General features: G+C 36.7%; 1 long non-coding RNA gene across 2 annotated transcripts; it reads right to left on the reverse strand.

The window, feature by feature from the left end:
- Positions 1-512: 512 nt before the first annotated feature.
- Positions 513-13,439, reverse strand: LOC137042054 (uncharacterized). Of its 2 annotated transcripts, none has more exons than XR_010898206.1 (4): positions 13,324-13,439; positions 12,533-12,611; positions 11,336-11,450; positions 513-658 (listed from the first exon to the last, which is right to left on the reverse strand). It is a non-coding gene; the product is annotated as an uncharacterized lncRNA (long non-coding RNA). The 2 variants fall into 2 exon arrangements; XR_010898207.1 differs by having other exon boundaries at positions 11,332-11,450.
- Between the last annotated feature and the right edge of the window lie 3,285 nt (positions 13,440-16,724).

Here is a 16,724-nt window from a genome sequence, read left to right on the forward strand (position 1 = left end):
TGAAATTAAAAATTTGAGTTGATACAATGAAGGAAATTTGTTTAATAAATAGAAACTCAAAATACTATTGTATCTAAACCACATAAAAAATTTGATAAATCATGAAAATAGCACTATTTGGCATGTTTCACTGCATCATCACAAGTAAAACACACACAATTACCCAATATGCTTACAAAATCTTTTAATAATATTTTAATAAAGGTTGTCGAATCTCAAAAAAAGTTCTTTGTATTAACTACAAAATTTTAATTTCAATGAACTCAAAATTTTAAGGCAACCAGGTAACTTTTTTTTACAATATTTGTTTACAGTGTAGCGCCATTAGAACCTTTTCTTCTAAGAGTGTGTAATGAGCAAGATGTTGTTAAATTATTTTATTCAGGCAAATAATTTATATATGAGGAGTTATATTTAAAAATAAATGTAGAAACGTGAAGATCAACTTGTTTTGCCATGAACATCTGCTAGCTTATATGACCCAAAACCCTGTTTAGTTTCGTTGGCTTCCTGCTCCGCTCTCATGCCTGTCTGGGACGACGCTCTGGCCCTCTAGAAGAGTGAGTTAGTGCCAGTGTGGTTTGGGTATCCGCTGTCCCTCCAGTCAGACCACCGCCGCCTGTCCAGTGTCCATGACCTGCAGTGTGTGTGAGCCGTACTGAAAACATTAGAGAGAATTAGAGTTGCCACAACTAAATCAAAATATACACCATGCACTCAAATATTTGGTGTGAGTAAGATCTGGTTTCTTCTGCTCACCAAGGCTGCATTTATTGGATAAACGTAAACATTGTGAAATATTGTTAGAATTTAAAATAACTTTTTTCTACTTAAGTATATTTTAAACTGTAATGTATTCCTGTGATCAAAGCTGAATTTCAGTCTTCAGTGACACATGATCCTTCACAAATCATTCTGATATGATGATTTGCTGCTCAAGAAACATGTATTATTATTATCAATGTTGAAAACAGCTATGCTGCTTCATATTTTTGTGGAAACTGTGATGCATTGTTTTCCAGGATTTAAACAAAACTTAAACACCATGTTCTCTCTGTTGATGCAAATGTGATCTGTGTATTTTAAAGTATATTGCAATGTTGTTGCTAATTTTTTCTGGTTAGTTGCATATAAAAAAAGTGCCCCCTCAAGTCTCCAAATAATTCTTGGGTACATCCTTTAAAGAAAGTTTATTAAAATCTAATATTGTAGATTCTACATTGTAAATCAGATAACTTATAAAAGTACCGTAATGTTTAGTGTTGACGCATTACGAGTTGCGTGCATTATGTAATCAGATTACTTTTTTCAAGTAACTAAAGCAATACATTATTTTTAAACTTACAAAATATCTGTCACTTTTTCAAATCAATAACGCAAGTTTCTTTGTTTCCCATTGTTTGACAGCTCTCATATCCTCATGATGAGAGTAATTGTGAAAGTAATGAAGCCTAATGCATACTTTTCATAAAAAGTAACTAAATATAGTTATTTTTTAGGAAGTAGCGCAATACTGTAAAGATTTCTTTTAAACTTTTCCCCACACTGGTCACTAAGGCCAACATTCAGATTTGGCAGTCCATGTAAACAATGACATTGTTGGCTTTGTAGAAGGAGAACAAGTAAAATAAATTTACAGTCATGGAGGAAACCAAAGTCCAGTCACTCATCCTGCTCTGTTCTGCTCGGAAAACAGTTGTTCCTGAAAAATCAATGCCATCAAGTTCATTTCAGCTTTTTTTTTGTGCAGTAATGTTGGCTATATTCAGTCTAAGCTCTTTTATGATCGTATGACTCAAAATTATGAATTATGAGACTTGATCCCTCCCTTAGCGTGTAATTCATTATGGACAGGAGAAGAGGCACGTGATGTTGAGGAGATGAACAGAGATGTCAGGGTCTTTCTCCAGCATGTGGACTCCATTTGTGCAGTGCATGAGAGCGTTTGGCACAGAAGCCCTTTGGTATCTCTCTATCCATCTGCTCAAGCCAAATTATCATATTCTCCAGACTCCAATGAACATAAATCAGCGGCGGGAACACGGACACGTTTTCCCTGGCCGTCATAAAACAATGATTTAAAGCCACGGGCTGTCAAAACACGGCCATGCAGGTTTCACGCAGCAGTTTTGAAGGGAACGCAAGGACTTCATCTCATCTGAACAATTTATGGCCCCTGAGGGACAGCGGACAGATGAGAGCTCGGGCCACCAGCAGACAGGAGCGCAGAGGAAACTCAGGCCTGTGTTTAGCAGACCAATGCCTACATACACCCATCAGCATGTTCTACACACACACAGTTTTAAACTCAAGGCACAAACTGAGACCAAGAAAAATAAATACTGCAAGTTTCCTGCTTTTGGTTGAAATACATGAACATAACTGGGTACTTCCTATTATGCACATTTTCATCTCCCAATCATAATAAACAAAACTCACATTTATCAAGAAGGGTTTTCTTTTATCATTATAAATATTAGGCCTATTCATCAGGGGTGCATTAAACTGAACACAAATGACAAAATACATTTATAATGCTACATGATAATTATAATTTACTGTTCTTTTGAACTTTCCATTCATCAAATTACGCGATTTCCACAAAAATATGAAGTAGCAGTTTTCAACATAATCAGAAATATTTCCTGAGCAGCAAATCCTCATCTTTGAATGATTTCTGAAGGATCATGTGACACTGAAGACTGGAGTAATGATGCTGAAAATACAGCTTTGATCACAGGAATAAATTAGGCGACATTTTAAAATATATTCAAATAGAAAAGAGTCATTTTAAATTGTAATAATTTTCCACAATCCACTCCAAATCCAATCCATTTTTAATGAATAAACGCAGCCTTGGTGAGCAGATTTCTTTCAAAATATTTAAAAAACTAAATCTGAAACTCATCTTTGATCACCAAAATTACATATTTAAACGTGTTTTAATATTGATCTTGCCTCTCAATATGCAAATTAGCCCCGCCTCCACTCCACACACCAGCTCAGATCCACTCCTTGACGTTCACACTTAAACGTGATTGGTTACAAGGTAGTTTGTGCCGTCAGAAACACCAGTGATTTCAAACCACATTTTTAAGACTTTTTTCACTGCAGTTTAGGGAGAACATACTCAGCAATGTTCTTGACATATGCATTTGCACATGGTTTGTCTTAAGGCATATTAAAAACACCACATAGACATACAAACAAACAACATCAAAAAAAAGTCACCATTTTCACCCCACAGGAACTTTTAAACAATGTCTGTCTGTCTGTGCTTTAACTCTGTTATATGGGGTCAGGTAAAATGAAAGGTGAGGGTTTGATGAATCTGCAGTGACTGAGAATGGGCTTTTGGAAAGCAGCGTAACATGAAACCGCTTGACTGAGCCGTATGTCAAATGTGGAAACGGTTCTGGCCTACAAGCCCCCAAATGAATGATAGATGTGATATTTTCCCTGCAAACACAAACATCTTCAGTGATTTCAGCTGCTGAGGATACACCCGGGACAAAAAAACCCAGACCACCGTCACAGCCAAATGAGGATGAATTCTTTTTCTGGATTTTTTCATCTATTTTTACAACTTCCATTCAATTCCCCGGCCTATCGTTGAGCTCCATGTGAAGACAGGCTGCTCAGGCCGCACAAGATGATCCCGATGTAGACGGCCGTACCTGCAGGTGCTTTACCCTGCTGATGAATGTTTTGGAAGACAATGCATATGATTTTTCTTAACTTTTGCATTCTTTCATTTTATTTCTAACAGGCCAGCCATCATTCAGTTTCACAGGCTTTTCCATCAGACATTTTTTGCAAAGTGCAGAGAAAATCTTCAGAGGTTATCCATTAATGGAGCTCTGATTTATGTCAGCGATGAGATGGAAGATGGACAACTGCTGGATCAGTTTTATAAGACAGAAAGAGCACGACTGAAGTGATTTTCCAGAAGTTAATTGTGCATTGGGTTTGATCTGGTCAAACTTCAAAACTTCATTCTTGTTAATGTCCGTGATCAGATATATGCTTTATAGGTTAAATATTGTGGGGAGTATATTTGAAAACTGTTTTACTTAGGCTATTAAAACGATAAAATGCCTTTTTGAAACGTGATTTCTTATAAATTTTCTTTTGGTAATTCATTTAAGTCAGTTAAAGTACTCTCCCTCTGTTAATATTGAATGTGATTTCCTGGATAAACATCTTTATTTATGATCCTGGAACAACATCCCAATCAACCAATCAGACACGTTTACGTTTACACGTTTACAGTTTTTCACGTTTATCAAGTTTAGGCTTAAGACTAGGGTTAGGTGCTTCTACATCTATTCACCAATCATCTCTGGTTTTTGGAACGAGTTATGAGTATGGTTAGGACTACATTTTCAGACAGGAATGTTGTTCTGCGATCAAGAAAATATGTTGATCCATTAACATACTAGGCCAAATGATAGTGGCCTAGTGGCATACTTTATAATTATTAGAAACACTGAATATTGCTGCACGTTTGTGTTTGCAGTAGTCTCTCCCGGTCAATAGATGGCGGTGTTGCATCATCAGAATAGAAATATCACGCCGTGACGCTTGAACCCGAAACAACGCTGTGTGTGTGTGTGTGTGTGTGTGTGTGTGTGTGTGCGCGCGTGTGCGCGTGTGTGTGTGTGTGTGTGTGTGTGTGTGTGTGTGTGTGTGTGTGTGTAGATTGTGGACGTTTGAGATGGGCTCAGTGTTTTTTATTCCTTGGAAGACCATGGGTAAGACATATGTAGTGCTGCTGTTGGACAAAATTCGATCAGTCTGTAAAACTCATTTGAAATAAAGATTTAACATGGTTATTGAGGGTAGCCGAGGCTAACATTTTTCTTTATATTTTACAAGTTCCTTTTTATATTTTTTAAATAAGCTTTTAATAAACATTTTCTTTTGCTACACACCGGATATAGTTTTGTTTTTTCTTCTTCTTCTTCTTTTTTTCTTTTTTAGATAACGGCAGAACTCTAACTTACATAAATAGCCTAATGTAGCCTAACATTATTTAGCTAGTCGACTTGACCAGTGGGTAACATGTTTTGTGCCTGAACTCGAGTGCCTTAAACACTTTAGTTTAAATTACTGCATGAGAAGAAAAAGGCCATAGAACATAAAAAAAATCTACATTGCAGAATTTAGCAAGTATACCTACAGCCTACATTAAATGAAACTTTTGAGAAACATTTTCTGTCTCCTGTTTTTATAATTGCTCTGACCGTAGGCTACTAAAAGAAAAATCCAGTGTCTCCAAGTATTTAAATAGAAAGTTAAATACTTAGTAAATAAATAGAAAGTTGCTAAAGTCTGCTCAAAAAGTCGCTAGATGACAATTCGCCAAACTGTGTCAGTAGACTAGACATGTGCCAATTTTCGATAATGCGATTTATCACGATAATGAATATGCACGATATCGTGGGCACTTTAAAATATCGTAAATAATAATTTATTAACAATTTATAATTTTTTATAATGCATTCAAGAATAATTTGCCCATCAACCGTATAAATGCTCAACACCGCTGTATTCTGCGTCAAAGGGACACGCGCTCAGATATAAACAAGCCCAACGTGCGTTTGCACATGACTGAACCGGTGAAGGAGACGCGCTGCTGAAGTGCCGCTCAGTGACAGCAGAGGGCGCTGATGAACTGCAGAATGAAGCCGGTTACCCCGGAAACCAGCAAACAAAAAAAAAAAAAACGCGTGTAGTTTTTAAAACAGCCATTCGTTTTTGTAATCTCAATGTTGTTCATCAAAGCACCAAATACTTAATACTTAAAGACTTAATAGGCTATTTATTTTCAAACTTAAACATTTTTATGTTTTAATCTGGACTACATGCCCTAATAATTAGAACGTTCTGTTATTGTTCAGTAAAACTTTGAGACATATGACTACATTAGTTAACATGTTAATTCATTATTCACCAAACTGACAATGAAAAATACTTGTAAAGAATGAATCATTCTATGTTAATTTCTTAGTTACTGTTTAATAACATTAAAATCAAAATCAAAATAACTTTGTTAATGGACCTAAGATAAAACTAACAATGATCAGTATTTCTTAACTAACATTAACAAAAACATTATTTTCTGTACCAAATGTAGCTATTGCTCAATCTTAGTTAATGCATTAAATAATGAGACCTTATTGCAATTTGTAAGCCTACCTGTTGTTCTTTATAGCCTCATTTTTTTGCAATTTAATCTGTTTGAAAATTGTACTTTTACAGCTCTGAAAAATATCAAGAGACCACTTAACATTGATTTCTCAATTAGGGTCTTAATGTTTTTCCAGAGCTGTATATATTTTTGGTGCATTATTGTATTTAAAGATTCAGTTATTTTTGTTCTTACAAAAATAGTTCTTAAAGCTGTTATGCTATGGCAACACTTTTTTTTGCAACTTATTTCAATATTGTGATAATATCGTATATCGTGATAAAACTTCATCAATTAATCGCAACATGAAAAATTGATATCGGCACATGCCTACAGTAGACTAGCCTACTTCAGCCTATATAGGAGAGAGAGCATATTTGATTGATTTCAGCTAAGAATGTTTTCAAATTATTTTGATGTGCGAGTCATTAAATATGGATCGTGACATTTACATCAGCTTAATGAGAGCGCGCTCTCTCTCTCTCTCTCTCTCTCTCTCCTCTCTCTCTCTCTCTCTCTCTCTCTCTCTCTCTCTCTCTCTCTCTCTCTCTCTCTCTCTCTCTCTCTCTCTCTCTCTCTCTCTCTCTCTCTCTCTCTCTCTCTCTCTCTCTCTCTCTCTCTCTCTCTCTCTCTCTCTCTCTCTCTCTCTCTCTCTCTCTCTCTCTCTCACACTCTCACACGCACACACACACAAACTTATATAGCCCATGAAGTGCATTGTAACTAGTGAAACACTTTATTTGGGATACCTTTATATTCTTTAATCAGTTTGTTTTCTTGATGTAGGCTTGTTCTTTTAAAAATTATTCTCTTAAACTATAGGCCGTTTTTCATATTAACTGCATTCCAGTACTGCAAAATTAACATGCAAAAATGTCTTTAAAACATTTTTCTCACTGAAACATTACCGAAGTTCATTACCCCTGATGTTTTGTACATAAAGTTGCTGGGATGCATTTAATATGTGAAAATATTAGCCTATAAAACAGGACAGAGTGAGCCAAAACATGCACTGGTTGATTAACAAAGAACTGAATCATTGCAGGTCTGCAAAGATAAATAACAAGCTAAATGTTTTAAAAATGATCTAGTTATTTTCATGGTGTGAAGATCATGTAAAATGCCCAATTTCAGTATTCTAATCTGCATTTGCAATGCCTTAATTTATTATAGACGGGTTTAAAATATTTGAAAGTAAATGTAAAATAATTCAAAGCTATTTTTTTGTCCTATTTTTGACAGACATTTTTGTGAAGAAGGAAAATTGTAATAAATTTGATAACATGATGCATATAACACACACGCATGCACGCACACATACACACACCTTTAACACACCAAGAACACATTTTTATATTTATTAATTATATAGTATCAAATAATTCTGGATACTGCATTTAAAGACTTTTTAACCATATGCCACCCACGATTACTAAACTCCATTAAAGCTCTTGGCTTGCTTTCTGATGACTGAAGTCAGTTTAAATCTAATAGCAATTAAATCAAAGTGTAATTGCTCTCAAATCTTTCGATAAGACTGAGTGAAAACAAACAGAGCTTTCAAACGGTTTCTTTGCAGTTAAGTTCAACTGGCTTCATTACCACCGGCTGGACCCGAAACAAACAGCCCAAATGATTGTAAGGGTTACATAAACATTCCCAAATGAGATGCTGGAAAACCCCCAACTATCTCTAGTTTAATCCCAGGAGACAGTCAGATTAGATACGGATATAGTAAACGTTCAATCCTGCCTCTTTTAATCAGATAATGGGCTAAATTGAAATCAAAGTGGCAGTATGTTGAACATGTCGCTGTATACATTTCAGTGATGCCATCCTGTCTCGCAGAGGTGTTACCACAATGAAATGTTAGTAACATAAATATTTAGGTGGCCTGTTAGTAACCTAAACATAGACGTACGTGTATATACACACAACAGCATGTCGGAGTCTATTCAGAGTCCTGCATCAGGGTATTACAGGTTTTAGGTGTTGAAAAGAAATATGGGCCTAGCAGTCACTGTAAAGCATTAGTGACATATACAACAAGTGCATCCAAATAGATTCACACCATTAACCCACTGATGGGTGTTTAATGGACACTTTTCCACAGGTGTGGTCTATTTTTTTGTGGTTGGATTTAAGACAATGTCAATATCAGGATTCAGACCCGATTTAAAGCTATCTCAATCCAGAAAAGGTCTTGCCCTGAGTAAAAAAGTGCACCATGCAATTGTTTGTCAGTTACACTCTTAAAGGAGAGAGCGGTGCCAAAGTCCATCAAATTGCTGTATGCCTTTTCACATGATGGAAACGCCTGATGCCTTTCCCTTTGCATAACATTTATGATTTTATTCAAAAAGATACAGAATACATATACTTGGGATTTTAGAATATATCCGCACTCCTCAGAGCTGTTCACTGTTTGTTTATGGACAGGTTATGGAGCCAATCACTCACAGCATATTTTGGCTACGAGTGAAACGCAATCCGGCGTCTGAAGTTAGAAGTCCCCCGCTGAACACTATACAAGCTCCGGCACGATATCCAGCGCAGTTACGGTAGAAACAGGATAACAGAGACGGGTTACACTTTGGACATTTATTACTTAATGTAGGATTTTTGACTTTTAATGTTTGTTAAATTAGCTAAATGTAGGCAATATGTATTAAAACAATATGCTATAATTTAAAATATGATGAATTATCATGCAAAACCAGTGGATGTGTGAAGTATAAATTGAGAGGATTTAAGATAATCTGTAAACATTAATTCATGTATGAAGTAAATAAATAAGTGAGTAGTAGTAGTATAGTAAAAATGAATCAACCCATTATGCTGGGCTAAATAAACAACAAAATGTTCTGGTTAAAATTAACCCAAGACGTGTTCAGTCCTATTAACCCAGTTTTTTTAGATTGTGACAAAAGTTCTTCCGTGTGAAAACCCCCTTTATTTTTAAAAGTGTTGACATTTGATTAATATTTTGTGTCCTGCTCTACTCTAGCGTCCCTTTAGATGAACAAGATTATGCCCGAGCCCTCTGTAGATGTTGTTCTGTGAGACTTCCCCTCCAGGGGCCCTGATTGTGGACGGTCATTCCTGCGCTATCATCATAGATCAGGAATATTCTGTGCACAGGAAACCCATTCTTCCCCTTGGTTTGACTCACCCTGTCATTTTCCCATCTGTCCGTGTGAGCTCCAGCCCAAATGATGTGTTCTGATCGGTGTGCATCAGTGCCTCTTTAACTGTCTGTGGCTACAGGGAATTCACGGCAGCCCAAACTCCGTATCCATACTCGGAGATGAGCCTTCCGTGGATGAAATTGAGGATTTCCTGACGTCTTTTGATAACCCACATTTACCAAGGTGGGCTATTACGAGAACAGAAATGGAAGCCGCAACATAAAGGGCTACATTTAACTGTTGTACCATTTATTTACATTCTCGTGCTATAAAGACCTATAGCACTACTGTTCAAAAGTTTGGGATAACATTGATTTTTTAAAAAAGCAAGAATGTAATAAAAATTGATCAAAAGAGACAACAAATACATTTAAAAAAATTAAAATTTTGTTTTACTTTAAAAAAAGCTGTGTTTTTGAACATTATAATTTCACCAAAAAATTATTAGGATGATTTCTGAAAGATCATGTGATACTGAAGACTGGAGTAATGATGCTGAAAATTCACATTTTAAAATATATTCCAATAGAAAACAGTTATTATTAATTATTATTATGACTTTTCAAAAACATAAAAATATCTTACTGACCCCATTTTGGAACGGTAGAGTATATGATCCCATTTCTAATGTTATGATTACAATAATTGTTAGTAATTAATCTTTTTTTATTTTTTTAAATTAATGAAAGTATTTTACTGACTTGGTCTAAAAATCAAGGTATTTTAGTAAAAAATTTAAAAGCTGAAGCGCACTTGAAACTCTTGGTGGCGCTAGAGATTTTGAGGATTATCAAATGGGGTCAGGTGACATTTTAGAACCCATGCTAAAACTTTACCAAGATTCATACGTTTTTACCATAAACAGACGAATACGAATGAGTTTGATTCAGGTTTATTTCATGCCTATAGGATTTTATTCATTTACAAACCCATTAGATTAATTTGCCTGTTTCCAGAAACAACACATTATTCTCAGAAATGGCAGTAACATGTCGACTGGCTCCCGCCCTCTCTCGGTGTTGACCCTTTACGCCGCGGCGCCTTCCCGGTCGGCCTGCCACCCTAATTTTGCCCATAATCGAGGCCCGCCATTTCTCTAAACCAACAACTTCAAAGCAGGACTCCACCACTCCTGATAGCTGGATAATTTAATGGCTGAGTCTCGTTCTTTAGTGGGTGGAGGGCTGAGAGATGCTATCACCCGTTTCCAACCATTTAATCGCAGCAATTAGAACAAATTCTCGATCTGTAATTTGCTTTAATCTGTAACGACAGAATCGATTGGCTGATGGAGCTTGTTAGACGTGCACAACGAGTTATAAAAAGGAAATTCTATTTAAAGCTATTTCTATTTTCAGTCACAATATTTATTGTGGGCTTCCTGCTGTTTCTTTTGGATGAACCGAATGCGAAGCTGTGGTTGGCTGTGTACATTATGCCGCAATCGTCCTCAGAATCTTTACAGATTCCAGTCAGTCTGTTCATGGGTTTGTTGTAATTAGCGCTGATGATTAACACTGTGAGGAATACACAAAAAATGCACACACAGCTCAAAGTTTCCTATACGGATTGTTTGCAATGATTAAAACATCTCTATCTCATTCTGTAGCAGCCAAGCAAACCCTGGGATACACAGGACTCCCAAAGATCCCTGCAGGAATATCTTTGTGCAAAATTAGAACTATTCATTAGAGTTAAACAAACTCCTCAGTCCTACCCCGAAGTCAACCGCATCTTGATTTTAATCTTGCACAAGAGACAAATCCGAGCATGACTTTCTTTAAGCCCAGGTGCCGCGCTAGAGGTGCGCTTGACAGGGTTTATCACCCACACAACAGATCATTTACAACAACCCACAGCTCTTACAGCAGATAATCTCTCTGCTCGGCTTTGCTTACAAACAGCGGCGATCAGTGCGGGTTTTGTGACACACATCGCCCCCCCTCTTACCTACGGCCTGCATCTTGCACCTTCTAGCTGTGTCCCAATTCAGAGGCTGCACCCTGCTAAGGCCACTTCACTGGCAATGAACAGATGGATCCTTCGCCGCTTGCCTACCCCAGAAGTCACTGCACACCAATGACAACAGGATTTTTTTTAAAAGAGAAATTGCCATGAGGGTGAGTAAATAAAGACAGCATCGTTTTTTTAGGTGGACTATTATTTTAAGTAGTGCCTAATGCTATCTTTTTCATTTGGCTTTAAAGGGTTAGTTCACCCAAAAATGAAATTGATGTCATTAACTCCTCACCCTAATGCCGTTCCTCACCCGTAAGACCTCCGTTCATCTTCACACACAGTTTAAGATATTTTATATTTAGTCCGAGAGCGTATCTAAGTGTATGCACACTATACTGTCCATGTCCAGAAAGGGAATAAAAACATCATCAAAGTAGTCCATATGAGACATCAGTGGGTTAATTAGAGTCTCTTGAAGCATCCAAAAAACATTTTGGTCCAAAAATATCAAAAACTACGACTTTATTCAGCATTGTCTTCTCTTCCTCGTTTGTTTTCAATCCTCAAATAAAAATTCAAAAGGTTATGAATCAGCGTATTGATTCATGATTCGGATCGCCAATGTCACTTGATTTCAGCAGTTTGACACGCGATCTGAAGACAATGCTGAATGAAGTTGTAGTTTTTGTTATATTTGGACCAAAATGTATTTTCGATGCTTCAAGAGACTAATTAACCCACTGATGTCTCATATGGACTACTCTGATTATGTTTTTATTCCCTTTCTGGACATAGTGAGCATACATTTAGATACGCTCTCGGACTAAATATAAAATATCTTAAATTGTGTCTGAAGATGAACGGAGGTCTTATGGGTGTGGAACGACATTAGGGGGAGTCATTAATGACATCAATTTAATTTTGGGTGAATTAACCCTTTAAGTTAAAATATGACCTAGACCTTGACCTTCTTGACAGGTGTCATTAGATTCACAGAGCAAGATGATCTCTCACACACAATGAGGACGATCATCATATGAATGACATCCTTCATGAACAGCAAAATTCATTTGGCCCATGAGTTTCTTGACCCAGCAGTCTTTGGCATATTCCAGCATACAACCACCCGTCACTCCTCTAATTTTTTTAACGAGCAAGACTTGTATGACCCAAGAAAAAAAAGCATAATTACCCTCTCTGGACCCCGTTTCAGATGTGCAGGGGTGGGTGGTCTGCTGCAGTTTCCTCCCTGCATAACACTCAAATGTGTGCTGTGCGTCCATTAAAAGGGAAAAAATAACAAAATGCCTCATTGAAAACACTTGAAATGACTAAAACATACGTTCTTATTGGCTGGTTTATTGGTTAGACTAACAATAAAACACCGTCTTTCTGTGATCTCATGACATTTTCAAATGTTTATATTTTCATGTGATCAAAGTCATCAATTATTACATGTTCAAACATGCCACATAACAAAGACAAAAATATGCCAGTCCTTGCATTTCCAACTCTACTGTTAACTCTCTAACTTGACAGATGTCGTTTAAATACATCAACGCACATCAGACATGCAACATTCTGTTTCAGAATCACTAACTCTTTGGAATGTTAACATTTTAATTAATTTTAGAATGTTACAATACACCGAAAAGGCCTCTGTCGCTATGCATTTAGAATGTTCTAGGTGATTTTCCGGGGTTTCTAGGTTTTTACCATAGACTGTAAAAAAAATGGTTTTTTTTTTTTAATTTTTTTTTTTTTTTTTTACTTATGCTGCCTTCACGTGCTATCAGAAATTTCCTACTTCCCACTTCTTAAGTCTTACGAGCTCATCGCATTCACATTTGATTGACTTGAGTCAATCATAAATATAGAATCTAGTGTAATGATCATTCAGACGCCATTATTATTGGCCAAACAAAACAAATCCAAACCACAAGCAGAAAGTTCTCACTAGCTAACATGAACTTGTCTCCTCACCTGAATATGTTGGGTATCTTCGATATGAAAGCAGTTATTTTCGGACTGACGAAATACAAACATTGAATAATTAGGCCTAGCCTACTTCTTCCCGTTTATTTTCTTATAAAGCTTACTAATCTCATGCACCTGGAATATGATAATCATAATACTGACCCTACTGTATCCTGAGGCATGGAGATGTGTGTACTGGACAACACATGCTGAATTAAAATGGGGTTTAATGTCACCTGACCCCATTTGAGCCAAGTAGAGGGTTCTCAAAATCAATAGCGCCACCAAGAGATCAGATTTTCAAGTGTTCTTAGCTTATGAAGAGACTCAAACTCAAATCAATAACGTGTGACTTCCATGATTGGCGGGCAGAACTGCCGAAATGAAGTGATTCGAAAAAGTCATTTCTAAATCGGACATCGCCTGTTCTGATTCTGAGCAGCCGGTGCACAAGTTTTTTGTTTTTGTTTTTCTGAAATACCTGCTAGCTATGTTTTTAATAAAAAAAAATCTACATAACTGAAAGCTTTATGACTTAAAAATAGCAACGATGCCATAGCTACTGAGAAATGTAGTTAGTCCATGGTTAAATTAAAGGCACACTATAAGATTTTTTGATTAAAATATCCAAAAACCATTTGAACAATGTTATATATTTTGTTGACTTGTGTACTTTATTCAAAATTTTTCCAAAAATGTTTAAATCCAGAGAAATAAACAATTTTAACCAGGACATGGACCATGCGTCGCCAGTCCATGACACCACACACCCCTCGAGTTCCGTTTTTTTTTTGTCGAAACCATTGAAACCCCAAAGATGCTTTAATATAGAAACAGAGGTCACTGGGTCACTCACTGCAGCTTGGAGAAATGAGCGGCCGAACGGTTTCCTATTATGTTACAATAGCTTGTTAAAATATATTTATTTCATTTGCGGTTATATCTTGCAGCTTTAGTAATTACTTACTTAATTTTTGTTTAACAGACAAATATTATTGTGAGATGTAACGATGAATGAACGAATTAATAGAAAAAATATATATTTTTGTGGGTTTTTCTCAATGTCACTCAACAGAGGTTACTAAACAATGATGCATTTAAAAATATTTATATATTTTATCAACAATATATATTTTTCTCTATCAGGCTAAACATTGTGTTTAGGGCAACACTTTACAAGGTTTCATTTAACATTAACTATGAGCAATACATTAGTGTTTTATTAGACAGATGAGCAACTGTTTGGATACATTCATCGACAAAAAAAGAATTGTTTTAAACTCAACACGGTCAGTCTTGTTGTTTAAATCTGGTGTTCTTGATTTACCATCAGTTTTACCATGCCTATCAATCTAGCTCACTGCAGTGTGAACAACTGTCTCATAGTAGATGCACATGAATAGAATAGAAGCATGATAACAACTTTCAACACAATCAAATAATGGATCTAATATGATAAAACAGTGCTGCGTACACATGGCCGGAAAAAGCAAAAGCTCTCGTCTGTGGCAAAATAAAAGCTCGATGAAATCCAGGCATCATCAAGCTATGCCTTTGTTTTGAATAAGTGACCTCTAGCGGTGGAAAATTACATATTGTGGCTTTAGCTTGCTGCGCTTTAGGAATGCTACTGTCCATCACTGCTTATAATAATATAATAGTGCTAAACAGACCACTCTAAAGCTACAAATATGTCCAATCGAACCACATGTCGACATGATTTGTAAGACCATGTCGCCATTTTCCTGAGCTCTGGCCGCCTATTAAAACTCAATCAAGCAGAAGATCAACAGAAGTAAATGTAAATGGAAATTGACACCTGCAGTTAATCAGTCTCTCTTTTTAATGTCTAATAAAAGCTGCCTCTCTTCCCACACCTCGACTGTCTAAAGCAGTCTGTAAGTGCTTTATAGCATTTCAAATCAATGAGCATTAGGCAAATGTTTGTTTGGACATATTTGGCTGTATATGTAAGTAGATTTTACTTAAACAAAACTTTATAGTAAATAGGCTATTATAATATTAAAATGTACAATGCAATCATGTCATTTATCATTTAGCTGCTGTTAGTTTTCAGCATTATTCTGCCTTTGTCTGGCATTATTTTATTTTTTCTACTAACCGAGTAAATGTTAATATTCATGTTTAACATTATTGGCTGATAGTCGACAGGCTCCTGTCATTGATATCCTTGTAATATCTGGTGAGACTGCGGCCTGAACCCATTAGCAAAGATATTGTAGGCAGACCATGAACGTCAGACTGTTTCTCCTGAGACCGAGCCGATGATTAAAGCCTCTTATCACCGACATGGAACAAATGAGGGGGTGATTTGAGAGGTGAGACGTATAACTCCTAAGATCACGTTTAATTGCATTTCTTAATCTGTTTATTGTAAACTAATGAGTGTGACTGTACCGTTTTTACAGTGGGTCAAGTGGGTTTTTATTTTCTTTGGGACCTTTTGATCAGTCAAGGACAGTTTTGTGTCTGTGAACAGTGGACACAAGTGCCTATTTACAAACTAAAAAGTCTTAAATGTTGTTTAGAATTATGATAATTTTAACATATAGTCCCCCAAGATATTAATGGGATAGTTCACCCAAAAATTCAGTGGGACTGGGTAAACGGAAGCTCAAGGTTGTTTGCTTGACTTGTGAGAATGTTTTACACAGCACGTTTGAGCTTCAGCAAGAACCAATGAGGTTCATTCTCGTGTTACACAGCACGTTTGAGCTTCAGCAAGAACCAATGAGCTTCATTCTCTTGTTACACAGCACGTTTGAGCTTCAGCGAGAACCAATGAGGTTCATTCTCGTGTTACACAGCACGTATGAGCATCAGCGAGAACCAATGAGCTTCATTCTCTTGTTACACAGCACGTATGAGCATCAGCAAGAACCAATGAGCTTCATTCTCTTGTTACACAGCACGTATGAGCATCAGCGAGAACCAATGAGGTTCATTCTCGTGTTACGCAGCACATTTGAGCTTCAGCGAGAACCAATGAGCTTCATTCTCGTGTTACGCCGCACATTTGAGCTTCAGCGAGAACCAATGAGCTTCATTCTTGTGTTACGCAGCACGTTTGAGCTTCAGCGAGAACCAATGAGCTTCATTCTCGTGTTACGCAGCACATTTGAGCTTCAGCGAGAACCAATGAGGTTCATTCTCGTGTTACGCAGCACGTTTAAGCTTCAGCGAGAACCAATGAGGTTCATTCTCGTGTTACGCAGCACGTTTGAGCTTCAGAGAGAACCAATGAGGTTCATTCTCGTGTTACGCAGCACGTTTGAGCTTCAGAGAGAACCAATGAGGTTCATTCTTATGTTACGCCGCACGTTTGATCTTCAGAGAGAACCAATGAGGTTCATTCTCGTGTTACGCCGCACGTTTGAGCTTCAGAG

The sequence above is a fragment of the Pseudorasbora parva genome, chromosome 15, assembly GCF_024679245.1.
Source record: "Pseudorasbora parva isolate DD20220531a chromosome 15, ASM2467924v1, whole genome shotgun sequence".
NCBI classification, from domain to species: domain Eukaryota; kingdom Metazoa; phylum Chordata; class Actinopteri; order Cypriniformes; family Gobionidae; genus Pseudorasbora; species Pseudorasbora parva.